The sequence below is a fragment of the Podarcis raffonei genome, chromosome 3 (genome assembly GCF_027172205.1).
Source record: "Podarcis raffonei isolate rPodRaf1 chromosome 3, rPodRaf1.pri, whole genome shotgun sequence".
Lineage (NCBI taxonomy): Eukaryota > Metazoa > Chordata > Lepidosauria > Squamata > Lacertidae > Podarcis > Podarcis raffonei.
In genome coordinates this window covers 61,327,721-61,344,869 of record NC_070604.1, presented here as the reverse complement: position 1 = coordinate 61,344,869, position 17,149 = coordinate 61,327,721, and positions in this window count along the sequence as shown.

The following is a 17,149-nucleotide window of genomic DNA, read 5'->3' as shown; positions in this document are numbered from 1 at the left end:
CTCACTTCCAAACCCATAATACAGCATAATGGGAAAGGATTATTCACTCCCACGTGAACAATTGGAATGGTCAGGTATGTCACAGAAAAAAACCCACAAAATTGACCCGGAAGTCTTTCTAGTTCAGCGTTCTGTTGTCACAGTGGCCAATCAGACCTCCATGGGAAGTCCCTGAGAAAGTTAAGAGTTCAACAGTGCTATCCTCACTCATGATCTCCAGCAACTGGTACTCAGAGGCATATGGAATACATTTTTAACCTAAATATTCCAAGATTTGGCTTCATTCAGAAATGTCCTCTTCTGAAGTCTAATGTGTTGTCTTCTGCAGTCTAATTGTTCACTTACATAGATGTTGGATTTGATAGCACCATGATCACTGTTACCAGTTAGTTCAGCAACACTTGCATCTTGCACCAGGCCTTAGGTGCCACTGAAGTCCAGGGTGGCCTGCCCTCTTATTGGTTCTATGGCCAGCTGTTCTAGGGCAGAGACATTTGGGGTATGTAGAAATTTCCCCTCTTTACCTGACTGGAACATACATTTGCCCAGTCACTGTGGTTAACAGGCTCTCTGACTTTCTTTAACACTGTATGTAATGCATATGCCATCAGCAGGGCATCCCATATCTGACCTTTCCGCAGCAGCTATTATTTATTTGTTTCACAGAAATTATATACCATGTGATTGTAGAAAAGAAGCTACATCTTGTGTACTTAGTAAGCCTCAGCCCTGCTATTTAATTTGTACCAGTGATGTTATTTCCTTTGCGCTGCTAACATTCACAAATATGTTTTTTTGGAAGCTTCCATTCCTGCTGCACAGGCTCAGAGACACCAGTTATTTCTATACAACCCTGTTGAGGCATCTGTGACAATCAAGACAGCTTGCTACTTTGACCCAGAGGTTCTGAAGAGGGGGGGTCTGCTGAGTTAAGGTAGCCAGGCTACTTCTAATCAGCTGTGTTTATCCAGATGGAGTTAATAAATATGACCGAGTCAAGGTGAGCGAGACAGCTGTCTGTGGAAGCCTGCCAGGGTGTCTTGGGTAAAGGGAGAAAGCTCAGTGACACAGGAAGGAGAAAGGCAAGTATTTGCGGTTGGTACATGACTGCTAAAACAACTTACGCAGATCACGGTAGACCGAATATTCAGATAATCTCACCTTATGACAGGCATATGTTCAAGCAGCAGAGCAATGGAACTATCCCAAAACATTCTGTTAAACAGTGGACAGATTTTAATATCAGCACTGTCAGAAGTGTGTGGATGTTTGGCTGTGCAGCCACAGTCACTGGCCACAAAAATTGCCAGCAAGGATTCTTCCCCCCCCCCTTTTAACAACTTGTCAAAATTGATGCAAAGAATAATGGTTGTCTTCAAAATCCAGTGTTTCCTAGGACAGTACAACTGAACAAAATTTAAAAGGGTCTCTAAAAATGCCATGTGCCCACAAACTGTGCTGCCATGTTATTATGGCCAGGCCATGACTGCATCAGCAGTACTTTATGTGCTCTCATAAGACTGTCATGTTTTGTGAATCGACCCTCAGTGCCTCAGGCAGTTTTCTTTTCAGAAGTATGCAGTGTCGGCCCAAGTTGTTGTGCTACCTCAAACAGAGCACAAATTGTGCCCCCTCTCCCTCCACCTACACTGAGCCCAACTTTTTTTTAAAAAAACTGTAGTTTAGTTTCCAACATTAAAAAATTGCATTGATTATACTTGTGTTTTAATGATCATTTATATTGTTTTTTAATTGGTTTGTGCAATTTAGCTGTGTTTTAACTTTTTTGTGCACTGTTTGATGGGAATTTTGAGCACCTTAAGAAATCTCCTAAAGAAATAATAAATACTGAGGCATGAATTCTTACCTTATTCTATCCCACCATTGTGGTACCACCTGCTACATAACAGAGCCAGCCCTGGGCTAATGAGAAGCAGTAATTTATGGCACTCCCTGTTTGGTGACACTTTCATGTAAAAGGCAAGAGACATAATCAATAGCAATAATGATAAGTTTGGCCTGTTAAGCTGCAGTTATTCTTTAAGTGAGGGACAAAAAATAACTACTGACATAAATCACAACAACATTTTGTCTGATGTGGACAGAATCTCCACCGGCAGAGTTTTTCAATTTCACTGCTGAAGTGTTGTCAGAACATCACCTGATTCAATGCTGACCAGCTTTAGGCTTCATCAAGAGACGAGAGTCCTGCTGTTTTCTTTTTGGAGAATGGCTAAGCCCCTTTGACCAAAACTGTTTCCCTTCCCTGAAGTGCAAATCATTTCTGGTTTGCAGTATGCTCTTAGAAACCTTACCTATCTCATCCCCGCCACAAAACTCCAGTCCCATTCTCCTCCCATTAATGAATGTCTACTTGACCTTCGAACACCCCACTTTCCCACCCAGCCTATATGTGAGGAAACATTTGATCACAACTCAAGAACATGCAGCTCCCTTTAACTTTCCAAAGTGGTTGGCTGTAGGCCTGGCTATGAATGGGAGCAAAGAAGCGTAACGAGAACGTAACTGATGTGTTTGGCCTGCACCCAAATTACTTGGGTCCTCTAGTAGAAGATGTATCTAAATCTCTAACTGGGTTTTCATCACTATATGTGGAGGAAAAACCACTGTTTCAAAACACAACAACAACCCACCTTGAATATTGGGCATATAGTTTCTACTGAGCGGGTACAAAAAGTTGGGATGCTTTGATTCTAATGCTCTACAATAAGGAACATACAAAATATTATTTCCCAGCATGACCCAAATTTGGGAAATAAATATTTGTTCGCTAGTATTTCCTGTAGGAACCGGTGAGAGGGAACGCTATGTGCTAAGAGCTGTTTCAAGTGTCTAATAAGGTTTCCATGGCATGTTCCACTCAGATCTCTGAATGTTTGTTTAGTTAGCAGAGTTTTTCATTTGGACTTTATTTCCTTTCCCTGTGATACTTTTGGAAGGAAAAACAACAACCCCACTTTGGTACTTATTTTTATTCCAGTGCTCCAAAGTTCAAATTAGTTAGCCAATACACACCTTGTACCATTGAGTCACCTGATGAACTTAGATCTATTTTAAGAAAGAGTTGTTTGAGTGCAGTAACTGGGGGAATTGAATGATTCAAGGTCCAACCAATTAGATTAAAGCTTGCAGAGACAATAATATATACCAGACCAGTGTCAGTTGTTGCCTAGAAAGCCAGTGCAGTCCCTGCTTCTGAGGTTGATAAAAGTCTTATTTCACAGTTCCTGTCAGGCAGCTAAATCAGAAAGTTTCTTGAACCTCTGATTGTCTCAATTCAAGTCTGCAATTTAATTTTCTCCTAAATTATAATTCAGCAGTTTCAGCCTGAAATTTCCTTTTGATGTCAGCAGTAAGGTTTCCTGTGATGCTGACATTTTCTCCCCTTTCTGAAAGCTGATTTATCTCCATTTATTATTTTCATAGAAATTGGCCTGTTGCATGGATAACGCAGAATGGCTTTACCAGTAGATGATAGCATTTTTCATCTCTGGCATCTATTATCATATTTTTCTGGCAAATAAAGAAACATCAGATTAACGATTTACTGTATACCATGGTTTGCAAATCTGTCCACTTCAGATTCAGCATTGATTTTGATAATTCTGATAAATGGGCTTCTCTGATATTTCTTCTGTTTTCTAGCTTCTGTGTTTCAGAGACAACTCATTCCATAAATTCTACTAGGCAGATGAGGTGGTGTTTTTCCCCTAAATGAGAAAATCCTTATGAATATTAGATATTAAATGATAACTAGAAAACATCTTTTATTTGGGGAACAAATACCATCATTTGCCATTGGAGGGAGATAGCATGCAGCAATTTTACCTCAGCTGTTTCACCATTCTCACTAAACTGGAACAGTAACATTAAATATATATATGATTTTGGGCTAGAAGGCTATTACAGTATTTTCTACAGAAATCTTCATACTGTGTTCCTCAGACAACATCTTGGTTCCTCCTAAGCCCTCAGCCAGCAACTTACCTTGCTAATAGCTGCCATCAGCCAGAGTCCCCAAATGCTTTACTAAAGTAATTCCCTCACCCCAAATCATAAAAAAACCCTTTAGCTAAATCATGCAGGAACTTTTCCAGCTCTTTTGGCTTGTTTGAAATCACTCATACATGACAGTTAGAGAACTTACCTCAGGAAGATGACTTGAAAATGCAGCAGCTGTCATATGGAAATGATTCTAGACAAATATCTCACATGAGGAGTGTACTTCCCCAGAAATGCATGTGAATTGGCCCAGAATTTAAAGGCAAATCCAAAACAACAGTAACATAGGCTAAGAAATGAAAGCAAAATAGGAAATAGGAAAATTTGCCTGAGAATTTTTCCCACCCAAATTCATTTAACTTCTAATTCAGCAGTGCTGCTTTAAACCTCAAAAATAAGAAATAAAAAATAAAATAAAAAAATGAAGTTTTCTGCAATTTTGGTGGCCATTGGAAGTTCAGAATCAGGATTTCTTTGGATTCTCTCCTTGACACTTTAGTAACTAAATTCCTTAACTCTGTAAAAATAAGTCTGCAGAAATGAATGAGCCTGCAAAGAGGATGAGGTATTGCAGCCTTTAAAAAAAAACCTTAAAAATGAAACACTGGAAAGGAGCCTTCATTAAAGCCACCCAAAACTAACGAGGAATTGGTATACGCTTTAAATCATGCCTGACAGATATTTTTTCCCTAAAGGCCTTCAATGGAGATTCCACAACTTCCCTGGGCAAACAGTAAACATTCACCTTTGGTGGTAATGGAAAGTGAATGTAATTTGATGATCATGCAACATCTAGCAATAAATTACCTTTTAAAATGTATCTTCCAGAGAGAAGCCAGATTTTACAGCTACCTCATCTTTGCTTTGCATCCATGGCTTAGACTCAAAGCGTTGGCAGCAAAGGTCTTATTTATGGGACAGAGAAGATGCTCTTCATTTTATCTTTGGTTCCTGTGTTGCTCATCAGAGTGTGTGGCGCCCACACCTTCTTTCTGATGCTGAAAATAAAAAGGGAAGGTGGGCCAAACAGGGTGCAGAAGACGCCACTGTTTTGAAAAACATGTTGTGCATGGCGAACAACTGCCATAACTCAAGATGGGTTTCTTTCATCTCTAGAATGGGCTGCTTTGCCAATAAGGGGGGGGGGGGAGAAAGAAAAAAGGTTGAAGTAAAACTCTATATCCATGGCATCCACTTTACAGGCTGACATTGTAAGACCTCACCTTTCAAGGACACTGCGCCAGGGTCAACTAATATCAATGAACATGCCTGCAGTACAAATGCAAAACAGTTTTCAAATGGCTTCACTGTTAGAACGCTAGAGGGCTGCTAGACCCATCTAGTGCAGCATGCTGTTCTCACATGCCTATGGGACGCTCACAAGCATGACATAGAATCACAGAATTGAAGAGCTGGAAAGGACCATGAGGGTAATAATAATAATAATAATAATAATAATAATAATAATAATAATTTATTATTTGTAGCCCGCCCATCTGGCTGGGTTTCCCCAGCCACTCTGGGCGGCTTCCACAAAGACCAAAAATACACTAATATGTCATACATTAAAAACTTCCCCGAACAGGGCTGCCTTAAGATGTCTTCTGAATGTCAGGTAGTTGTTTATATAGTCCAGCCCCCTGCAATGCAAGAATCTATGTGCTGTTGTCTTGTCTGGTTATTCATCACCTAGGGAGCTATGGGGTCACGTATTATTATTATTATTATTATTATTATTATTATTATTATTATTAGAATTTCTATACCTCCCTATACCCGGGAGTCTCAGTGCAGTTCACAGAATAAAATCAAGATATACCCCCCCCCCAAAAAAAAACACCCCACACATTTTAAAAGGGCATAGGATGTAAATCAGATCAACCAAAGGCCTAGTTAAAAAGGAACATTTTTGCCTGTGTATAATGAAGGCGCCAGGCAAACTTCCCTGGGGAGAGCATTCCACAGATGGGGAGCAACTGCAGAGAAGGCTCGTTTTTGTGTTGCCACCCTCCGGATCACTCGAGGAGGAGGCAAACAAAGGAGGGCCTCAGAAGATGATCTCAGGGGCTGGGTAGGAAATGGGCAAATTTAGCAGGGGATCAAATACTCCCCCCCTCACTGACTATCATGACTAGTAGCCATTGTTAGCCTTATCATTTCTGAATTTTTCCAATTCCCCTTTAATTCCCCACGTTGGTGGGAATCATTACATCTTGCGGTAGTGAATTTCACAGTTTTACAATATGCTGTGAGAAGTGTTTGATTTTATCTGTCCTGAATCTTCTAATGTTCGGCTTTATTAAGAGAGGGAAAAAAACTTTTCTCCATCTGCTTTCTCCACACTGTGCATAATGTAACATACCTCTGTCACATGGGTAACATCACACATCTGTCATGACATCTGGATCTAGTACTTTATCATTTCTAGTTTGCTAGTAAGGCCCAGTACATTGTTTTTCTGTGGTTGCTGCTTGATCAGTTCCTCAGATTCCCTTCCTGAGAGAGAATTCAGGCAAAGGGATCTGCCCTGCATCTTCTCCTGTGAAGGTAGGTGCAAAGAGTTCATTCTGCTTCTTTGCAATCTACTCTTTCTACCTTTGACTCCTTTGTCATTCACAGGTCCAACTGCCTCCATAAGAAGTTTCTTGCTTCTAATATACCTAAAAGTTATATGAAATGGGTTTTCATCTTTTTATTGGTTTTCATTTATTGGTATTCATCTTTTTAGTGATGTGTTTATCAATTTGCCTTCTTCTTGTTAATAGCTTCCTTAACTCTGCTGGCATATGATATTATATATAAGTTGTTGACTTTTCTATGGCTAATCTTATAACAAATGTATTTAAAACATCTATTCTCTGGTTTTGTCTAGGTATGTTCCTTTTTGGGAACAAGCACAGTTGATCAAAAAGATATCAGAACCTTTGAGTTATTGTGTAGAGTTAATCCACAACCAGCCTCTCCATGGACTCTGCTATGGCTGTGACAGAAACATTCAGAAACAGTAAGTATCCTCTTTAAGGACAAAAGCAATAGTGTTGCCTGCTAAATGGTCAGATAATCAAATGGGGAAATGATTCCTAATGTCCAGAGATGACATCTGAAATGATTCATCATGTAACTACAAATTGTGTGTGTGCTAATATCTATTTGTCTACTTTGTTCTCCCATCTACAATCTCTGATGCAGGCTGATGTTTTGCATGATGCACTACAAGGCTTCTCTTCAAATATACTGAGGTGCAGGTGGTTAGATAAAGCACCTGCAGTTACATTAGAGAATACACAATTAACTCTATAGCAATGCAGTGACCGTGTAGAGCTTTGAGGAGCCTAAGGCTGAAACCACATACAGTGGTACCTCAGGTTAAGTACTTAATTCGTTCCAGAGGTCCGTTCTTAACCTGAAGCACCACTTTAACTAATGGGGCCTCCTGCTGCTGCCGCACCACCGGAGCCCGATTTTTGTTCTTATCCTGAAGCAAAGTTCTTAACCTGAAGCACTATTTCTGGGTTAGCAGAGTGTGTAACCTGAAGCGTATGTAACCCAAGGTACCACTGTATTGGGCATCAAGCCTCTCCTTTGCTTTTCCTCATAAAGTTTAGCAGTAGAAAATCTTTGCTGTGGCATCATTATCTTGCAAGGCTGGGAAGCTACTTGACTTGATTGTCTGCTACTTGTGCAGGTGGAGGAAACTAACAACGCATTAATGTCACATAATGCATGATGTCACATAATGCATGTTGCATTACTAAACAAGGAGGAGCCAGCAGCCAAGAATTTGACTGTAGTTTTAGGGTCTTAAAAGTTATGCTGCATTATGTTACTGAATGCTAGCATGATATCATAGATGTGTTATCATAAATAACTGCAGTTAGCCCCTCCCAACTTTGAAACTCTATGTTGGTAGAGAACATGTATGTGGCTGGTGGCTGGTAGAAGCTAAACTGAATATATGAGTAATCCATTCTTTAGGATGGTCAAGCCATTCTTGGATATATTTTTGAGAATTCTAAGGAAAAACCATCTTCCGCAGAAACTGCTGCTTGCCTTCTATCACTGTGCCATTGAGAGCGTGCTCACTTATGGCTTATGTGTGTGGTACGGAAGCTGTACTACCCAGGACAGGATGGGGTTGTGCAGAGTTGTTAAGGCAGCAGAGAGCATTGTTGGCTGCCCACTCTCCACCTTAGAGCAGATTTATGCCACAAGGTGCCATAGGAAGGCACTGGACATAGTAAAAGATCCATCGCATCCTGGTCACTGTCTCTTCGAGCTCCTGCCGTCGGGACGGAGATACAGGACGATGAAGACAAGAACGAGGCGTCTTAAGAACAGCTTCTTCTCCAAAGCGATCTCGGCCCTGAATGGGAAGCCTGGACTTTGAAAGTCATCTAATCTTCCTTGCTGTACTATACTGTATTGTTTTAATTAGTGTTTTTATGGAGCAGTCAAGTAATTTCGTTGTCCCCGAGAGGGGGCAATGACAATAAAGATATTATTATTATTATTATTATTATTATTATTATTATTATTATTATTATTAGTGTACCTAGAAGTGGCAGGGAGGGGGAGAAAAATGTGAATCAGATTTCATTCAGACGGAGTTAAGAGTATTCTTTTTCTACCCTCAAGAGTTAAGCAGTGATGAAAGTAGGTGCTGAGATATGAGCTGGGATTTGGACTGGGCTTGCCAATCGGAAGGTCAGTGGTTCAAATCCCTGCAACAGGGTGAGCTCCTGTTGTTCAGTCCTAGCTCCTGCCCACCTAGCTGTTCGAAAGCACGTCAAGTGCAAGTAGATAAATAGGTACTGCTCCGGCAGGAAGGTAAACGGCGTTTTTGTGCGCTGCTCTGGTTTCGCCAGAAGCAGCTTAGTTATGCTGGCCATATGACCCAGAAAAACTGTCTGTGGACAAACGTCTGCTCCCTTGGCCTATAGAGTGAGATGAGCGCCGCAACCCCAGAGTCATCCACAACTGGACCTAATGGTCAGGGGTACCTTTACCTTTAGTGGCAGTGTGGGGTTGTGTAATTTGATCCTGCATTGATTTCACTTAACATGTTGATGCCATCCCTTCGGGGCACAACAATATGTGGAATCAATGGTCCATCTAATCTGTAAGGGAACCTGTGGCCTTCCAGATATAGCTGGACTGCAGCATCCATCAGCCCTAGCCAAAATGGCTAATAGTCAAGGATGATGGGGGTTGTAGTCCACCAACACCTGGAAGGTCATAGCTTTCTGATCCCTGATCCTGTCTAAATTCTACTTCCAACAATGGGCAGCCAAAAGCTTCTTGGAAATCCACACAAATGCGGTAGGAAGCAGCTTCCCATGTTGTTTGGCTCCCAGAATACCACCTCTGAATTTGGACATTCTATTAGCTATTATGAATTTTCTCCATGAATTTTCCTAATCAGCCTTTAAAGCTGTCAAACTCCATTTTAAGCCACACTGGACAGCATTAATGTAAACCAACACATGAGGGTCCCCCACCCAAAACATCACCTGTAGAGCAGTAATTGTCTTAGTCATTAAATTATAGTAGTGAGGTTGCAATTCATCTACCCCTGACTTACAACAAAATTCAAATTTAGCCAGCAGTGGTGGTTATTCTGTTATAACTTACTAAATATGTCTACTTTTTCCCCCTTTAGCATAGCTTTGAGTTTATTATAATATGTACCTACTATTGCTAAGAGTTTATTATAATATGTACCTGCTATTCTACACAGCTACTTATCCTGTCTCAATTCTCAACAAGAATTTTTTAGGCTGGATCAGTGGTAAACCAACTTGGCTAATGATCTTAAATAAAGGAAATCTGTATTAGAATATGCTTCATTGTTTTCTACAGAAAAAAAGAGAGAGACCGAGTGCAAACTTCTGACAAATGAGATTTCCGGCTTTATAGTACTTCCTGTGAAAGTTAACTGTAGCAAGTCACTTAATTCTTGAAAGTATTTCTTTGCAGCTAATAATAACATCAAAGAAAGGGCTGAGTTCTTTTTCTTCCCAAAGTTGTTAATCTTCCCATTGATTGAGGAAGCTGACTTTCAGATTACATTTCTTCCCCAAGTATATCCACCATTATTCTACCTCTTAATCTTCTGAAGTGTCTTCCGAACAAAAACTTGCTCTCAGAGGACAGGCTAAGTTCTAGTGGGACTGAGGAATAGGGGGGTGCATTGTGACTGAACACTGGGAGTAAGAGCAGTTCATTACTGGGACCAATTACTTAGGGTGATGGTGGGCTCTCGATCTTCAAATACAGGCAGGTCAGCCACATGTTGGACATGTTCTAGCTCTAGATTTTCTGCATTGAGCAGTGGTGTTGACTAGATGGCCTAGGCCTCCTCCACCTCTATGATCCTAGGCCAGGGGTGCACAACCTGCAGCCCTCCAAATGTTTCTGGACTACAACTTCCATTAGCCCCAGCCAGCACAGCCAGTGACCAGGGATGATGTAAGGTGTAGTCCAACACCATCTGGAGGGCCACAGTTTGTTCCAGACAGATGCTCCAGGCCATAATCTACAAAATATCCACTGTACAGCAGCTTGTTTTGCAGCATGGAAATGCTTTCAGACAGGGACGCGGGTGGCGCTGTGGGTAAAACCTCAACGCCTAGGACTTGCCGATCGTATGGGCGGCGGTTCGAACCCCCGCGGCGGGGTGAGCTCCCGTCTTTCGGTCCCAGCTCCTGCCCACCTAGCAGTTCGAAAGCACTCTTAAGTGCAAGTAGATAAATAGGTACCGCTTTATAGGTAAACGGCGTTTCCGTGTGCTGCGCTGGTTCGCCAGATGCAGCTTTGTCACGCTGGCCACGTGACCTGGAAGTGTCTCCGGACAGCGCTGGCCCCCGGCCTCTTAAGTGAGATGGGCGCACAACCCTAGAGTCGGACATGACTGGCCCGTACAGGCAGGGGTACCTTTACCTTTAATGCTTTCAGACACCACATCGTGGCGTCATTTTATCGTGTGATAACAAGAATTGAAGCTATGGTCACAGCCCTGCAGTATTTGAAAGAGTCAGTGGAAATGTTTGCCTTTAGGCAATACATTTAAAGCACATTTAAAAGCTCTAAACAATGTCCATGATCTATGAAGTGAGTATTGACTGAGTGACAATTTATTTCCATGTGATGAATATACTAAATAAATATTAAAATCAGAAAATGCTTGGCACAGCCTATTTTAAACTCACAATGATGGTGACCACTGCCAAAAGGTTGCCGTATTCCGCCTAACAGGATTGCTCCTGTTCAGAGATGCTCTTCTCTGGGATACTGTAATATGTTTGGGGACCCAGGAAGCCACTTCACTCTTCCTCCTGTTTTCCCATTTTTCTTTTCCAATAGACACTCAACTTCCCATGGGTCTTTTGATGTTTGAGGATGTCCAGTTCTTATTGGGCTTTGTGGGAGTTGCCCTCTTTAAGGTTGTTGTGGTTTTTTAAATCATCACTGCTGCAATATTTGAGGTTATCTCAAGCATGCTTAATACCACTTGAGATCCTTTCTGGTTTAATTTCCATCAGCACAGGAGTACTGCATTTGCTATTAGAATGAGTGAATGTTATAGGGGAGTGGGATAGCTCTGTTTCATAGGATCTGGGAAGTGATCTTTCTATAATATCCCTTCTTGCTTTATAGCTTTCATCATGAGAAGCCGATACGCACTGGTGGAGGGTACACATACTTTAGCAAAAAGACATCGGCATCTTCACTTCAAGAAGGTTACCTAAGTGAGTAATAACAACTTTAAACAAATGACATGGAAGTTGCAACATCATTTCACAGGTTGTGCTTGCTCCACACTCCATCAACTGACCTGGGCTCAGTTCCTATCATTTGCACTAATTCACTGTTCCATCACAATGATCAGCTTTTCCTGGGTCAAGTTATTTGTTCATCCAGCCCCACATTCCATGCCCTGCCCAGCAGCAGCCAGTCTTAGGCACAGACCTTTACCATCATCACCTGCTACATGATCCTTTTAACTGGAGATTAGATGCTGGGTATTGAGTCTCACACCTTCTGCATGCAAACTGTCTGCTCTAGTCTCTCCAGCAAAGTGCCACCAGAAAAGCAGCCCACAAATCCTCTAAACCCTGGGGCTTTGTGGAAGCCTAATCCACAGTGTAAGCCAAAATCCAATTCCAGATACCACATTAGTTACCGCACTGTGGTGCCCACATCTATGTTCCCAAACCTAGGTTTGCTCCTGTGATCTCCAAGCTCACGCAGTTCTAGCTCTCCCCAGGGCCCAGTATTTCCCAGCCTTGAAAACCACCCATATACATTCATAGCTAACAGGGACCTTCTGCTGACTATAGGAGTTAAAATGGATTTTTTTTACCCATGAGGGCTAGAAACGTCTCGTTATGACTGACATTAGGAAAACCTATTAAGCCAAAGAGAGAAGCAATCTACTGAGACACCCATCTGAAAAAACTACCAGGCTTATGAGACAGGGACTTTTCTGCAGTAGCTCCTCATTTTTAATGATGTTAGGCAGGCCCTGTCTCTGAACTCTTTTCAACACACTTAAAAAACAAAACACATCCATTGGTCTTTGTGGGTTAAATTTTGGTACTGAGTAACATGTGCTATTTGTTTTGTGCTGGTTTTGTATTTTATTTCGAGAATTTACTTAGCTTTTGATGCTTTTAACGTTTTATTGTATATCCTTACTAACTGTGGGGCAGTTTGGCCTGAGAAATGGCATAGGAGCCCCTGAGAGATGCTCCTTGCGCATTCAGTGAACAGACATGGAGGGTGACACCACAGCAGCAGCCTCCAACCTCATACGTTCATTATGGCATTTGCAGAAAACTTCAGCTGCACTGGAGTTCTCCCCATAGGCCATGCATTCGTGGAAATATTTCTATCATGCTGCATAATGCAGCATCTTCACACAGACAGACAGATGTGTCTTCACTGAGCATGTAAAGAATGTCTGTTAAGAACCTTATCATAAAAGCAGATGAGGTGCTTGGTATTTTAAGGAAATGTCCTTGGTGGAATGAACAGATAAAACTTGCAGTCGCCAAGACCAGGGATACTTCCAAAAAGCCCTGCAACTAGCCACATTTTCTCACAAGTCCTAGTCCAAAATGTCCTAAAGCGACCAGTATATACGTCTAGTTCCCCACAATATTCTGTATACCATTATTACTTCAAAATGACTAGAGAGGATGGTCTATTTGCTGTATAAGAACCATAAACACATCCAGCCAATTCTCAGCTGAGGAAATTGTTCCACTCATCAACCTTATGAATTGGCACTCTGGCTACTTAAAGAAGGTTACATCTCAGACTCAAGCTTTGCTTGGTATAATAAGTATCTTCTTACTAGCTCATAGAGATGAGGACTTTTGAAATCACCATCTGTCAGATAAAAAATTAAAAAACCTCTTTCCCTGCTATTTATATTAGAAAAGAATCCTCTGCGTTTTTTCATGCTCATGGGATTGAATTCCTCATGGCTTTGGATTGTAGCAGCTATATTTTCACTTTCTGTGGATATTTTAGTAGTATGTCAGACTTTGATGGTGTTTCAGGTTGAGTCATCATTAAAAGTCAAAACATTTTTGTGGCCTCATATCAATGGACAGTGCACACACTAAAAACATTATCTCTTTGAGCAATGCAGGGTTATATATGTTATTTTGAGCTACACATGTATTTTTTAATTTACTATGTGTGCTTTGTTTATCCATCATAACTTTTAATTACTGTTACACTCTGTCATATCTTTTTTTAAAAAGCAGCGCCAACACAAGTTGTTTGTTTGCATTAGCTGAAGTGACATTAAACAGACTCTCAGACCTAGACATTTCTTTCAAAATTCCTCTCCCACTTTTGATGTCTTCGCAGAAGTATTTAGACCACTGCCGTCCATCACCTCACGACCTCTTGCAATTGCCTCCAAATGAAATTATCTCCCCTTAATCCAAAAAGGAGGTTGTGGTTACCACAGCTGACCTCCCACTGCTAGGCCCAACTCTCTTGCGGTATTTATTTCAAGCTTTCTTAGCTCTCGTACCTGGAGTGGGAAGGGCCAGTCCGGAGTTTTAACTGGCATATTTTAAAAGTCTTGTCTATTATGTAGTATTTATGAGAGGAAGTAGAGTTGGACATTCCTGCTGCCCGTACGGTGTAAGAACACTATGTACCTTTTGCCACTAGAACATGTAAATGCAGACGGTTATTTAACAGAAGACACACATACCTCATGCCTTTACATCTGAAGGGAGATGCCAGAGGAATGTAAACTTTTATTTGGAGCAAGCCTTCAGGTGGAGGATTGCCATATGCCACACAAGGAAATTCCAGCCTACCCTCTAAAAATTATACTGGGGAGGAAAACTATGAATAGAAAGTTTGTACAGTGTAATGAACATGGAGCAAGTACATCACTAGGGATTGGATGGTGGCATGCAAGCCTGAAAACACATACTTTGGATCACATCATGTTTTCAAAATTATACTGAGAAGACAACAAACAAACATTTTAATGTGTCATTGAAGTGTCTGAAATACCTTCAGAGAAGAGGCATTTTATTGTCTGGATAATTTTCTTTTCTTCAAGCATTTCAGAACATAGTGGATGATTTTTCATAAAGGAATAACCCACCCCCTCAGTTAGAATTGTGTTGTGTTGTCCATTCATGGAAACAAACCACATTTTCTCTGAAACATAACAACTGAGCTGGTTTCATGATTGCAGGCTGAACCATTAATAAACCTTTGGTAAACTTATAGCACTATTCTCCTTTGGTATACTGTCAAGACATAGAATCTAGCCTTTCTGTACATCCTTCACAACTGGATGCTGAGATCAAATTTGGAATTAAAATTGAAAGATTTCATTCACATTTTGAATGTTTAGAATTAATTGCTTCTCTCAGCGAAGTGCATTTAAGTATCTTGTTACACAGACCTTGCTTGCTATCAATAATCTCTTGTGGTATTTTAGAAACAATGAATATGGACTGGTAGCAACCCATCCTGGCTAAGCTCTACACCTACATAAATAATATGGCTCATATGCCAGCTGGTTGGAAATTGAACATCATCATGCCAATCTACAAAAAAGGAGATAAAACCCTCCCCCAAAACTACCGCCCCATTAGCTTGCTGGATATCCCCTCCAAACTCTGTGCTCACCAAAATAACAATGCAATGCTTCTCTGAAAGCCAATTCTAACATTTCACCTTCCCACAAGTAGACCACAATACCTTTGACCACCACTGCCAAAAGAAAACTTTCCATAAGACCATCCCCCATATAGGCTATAACATTTGAAAACTGCTCACAGTTTAACTGCTGTTGCTGGTGTAAAGGCAGCTCTTGTAGTTGGGACCATCCCATGGGGATACTGATTCCAGACATTCTGGCCTTTCAGTAGGACACCACGATGCATAAACATTTTTGGGAGCTTCTGTGGTGAGGGATTGTAGCCTTTGAATTGGTCTTCAAATAATACCATTTGACAAGTTCCCGCATCTGAGCAGCCAGGCCGATCAAATCTGCTAACAGGTCATAAATATTATCCCGAGCAAAAGAATTGTACTAAAACAGAACTTCCAGAAGAAGAATATCATGACCTGCTGACAGAACAATCACCTCAGATAATTCCCTTTGACGTGAAACTAGGTCAGTTTTCTGGGAACTGTGCTCCCAGAATGAAACTGTGCCATCCCAGTCATTGGTAAGCAGGCGTAAATCATTTGCTTCACAGCTGCTGTACTTGAAGGAATGCTGCTTTTGTGTTTTCCATACATTTATTATTACTTGATATGTATTTCCCCTCAGAAACATATGGGATTCCTGAAGATGATCCAGAATCTCTGACATTGCCTATACAGGTCTGTCCAATTGCAGTTTTATCATTCTGCATGTGGGGGTGGTTCATGTTTGAGCATATTTCTCTAACTACAGATGGTAGTGATTCCAAATATAAGACAGCTGATTAACATTTTACACATGTACCACATGCTGTTTGATTTTTGCAGAAATGTTGTGTGTATATGAACCTGGTAGCTGTGAGAAAATACACTAAACTAGAAAATCAGCAGCACAACTGACCATTCCAGATGCCTTCGTTCAGTGGCTGGAATGGTGATAGGTACCAAGGAGAAGGTGCAAAATGGAGGCAGGCTGGCAGGGAACTGGTATGAAGGAGGAAAAAGACAACTTGATAGTCTTCCACATTCTTTTAATAAACTGCCTATGTTGAGCTACACCAGGCAAGGAAGCACTGGCACTCGGGCTGATTTATTTTGATTGCACCCTATATTATGGTCATACTATTTGCATGTTATTGATTGTTTTAATGTTTTGAATTGCGTATTTATATACTTGCATAATACAGTGGTACCTCGGGTTACATACGCTTCAGGTTACATACGCTTCAGGTTACAGACTCCGCTAACCCAGAAATATTAACTTGGGTTAAGAACTTTGCTTCAGGATGAGAACAGAAATCGTGCAGCGGCGCAGCGGCAGCGGGAGGCCCCATTAGCTAAAGTGATGCTTCAGGTTAAGAACAGTTTCAGGTTAAGAACAGACCTCCAGAACGAATTATGTTCTTAACCCGAGGTACCACTGTACGTGGTTTAGTTTATCTGCTTATCTTTGCTGCCTTGTGAGGATTCCCCCCCCCCAAAAATAGAATATAAATTTATTAAACCAATAAAATAAAAGGTATCTTCATTTCCATAAGCAATGCAACAAACCATGCCTGAGAGCATTCCTATCTGTACTCTTAGCACCCCAGCTTGAACTGCTTATGGTTCCTTCCTTCAGAAAGCAGCCCTATGGTGCAGAGAGTAAGGAATCTCCATCTGGCAGTTGAATGGGCTCTTCTGCTTCAAGTCTCATGATGCCTAACACCATGACCCTTATGGGATAAATTAACAAATACTCTTAAAGGAAAGTGAGAGCCATGTTGGACCTTTGAAACAAGGGAGGAAAAGGGCTTCTTCTGTTTGTGTAGGAGGTCTACAGCTGATCCACCTTTCTTTCTTCACGTGGACATATGTGTGCTGTCTCTTTTAGTTCTGGAATCACCCTGGAGGGGAGATGAAGAAGCTCCAGTTTCAGAATTCTGAAACA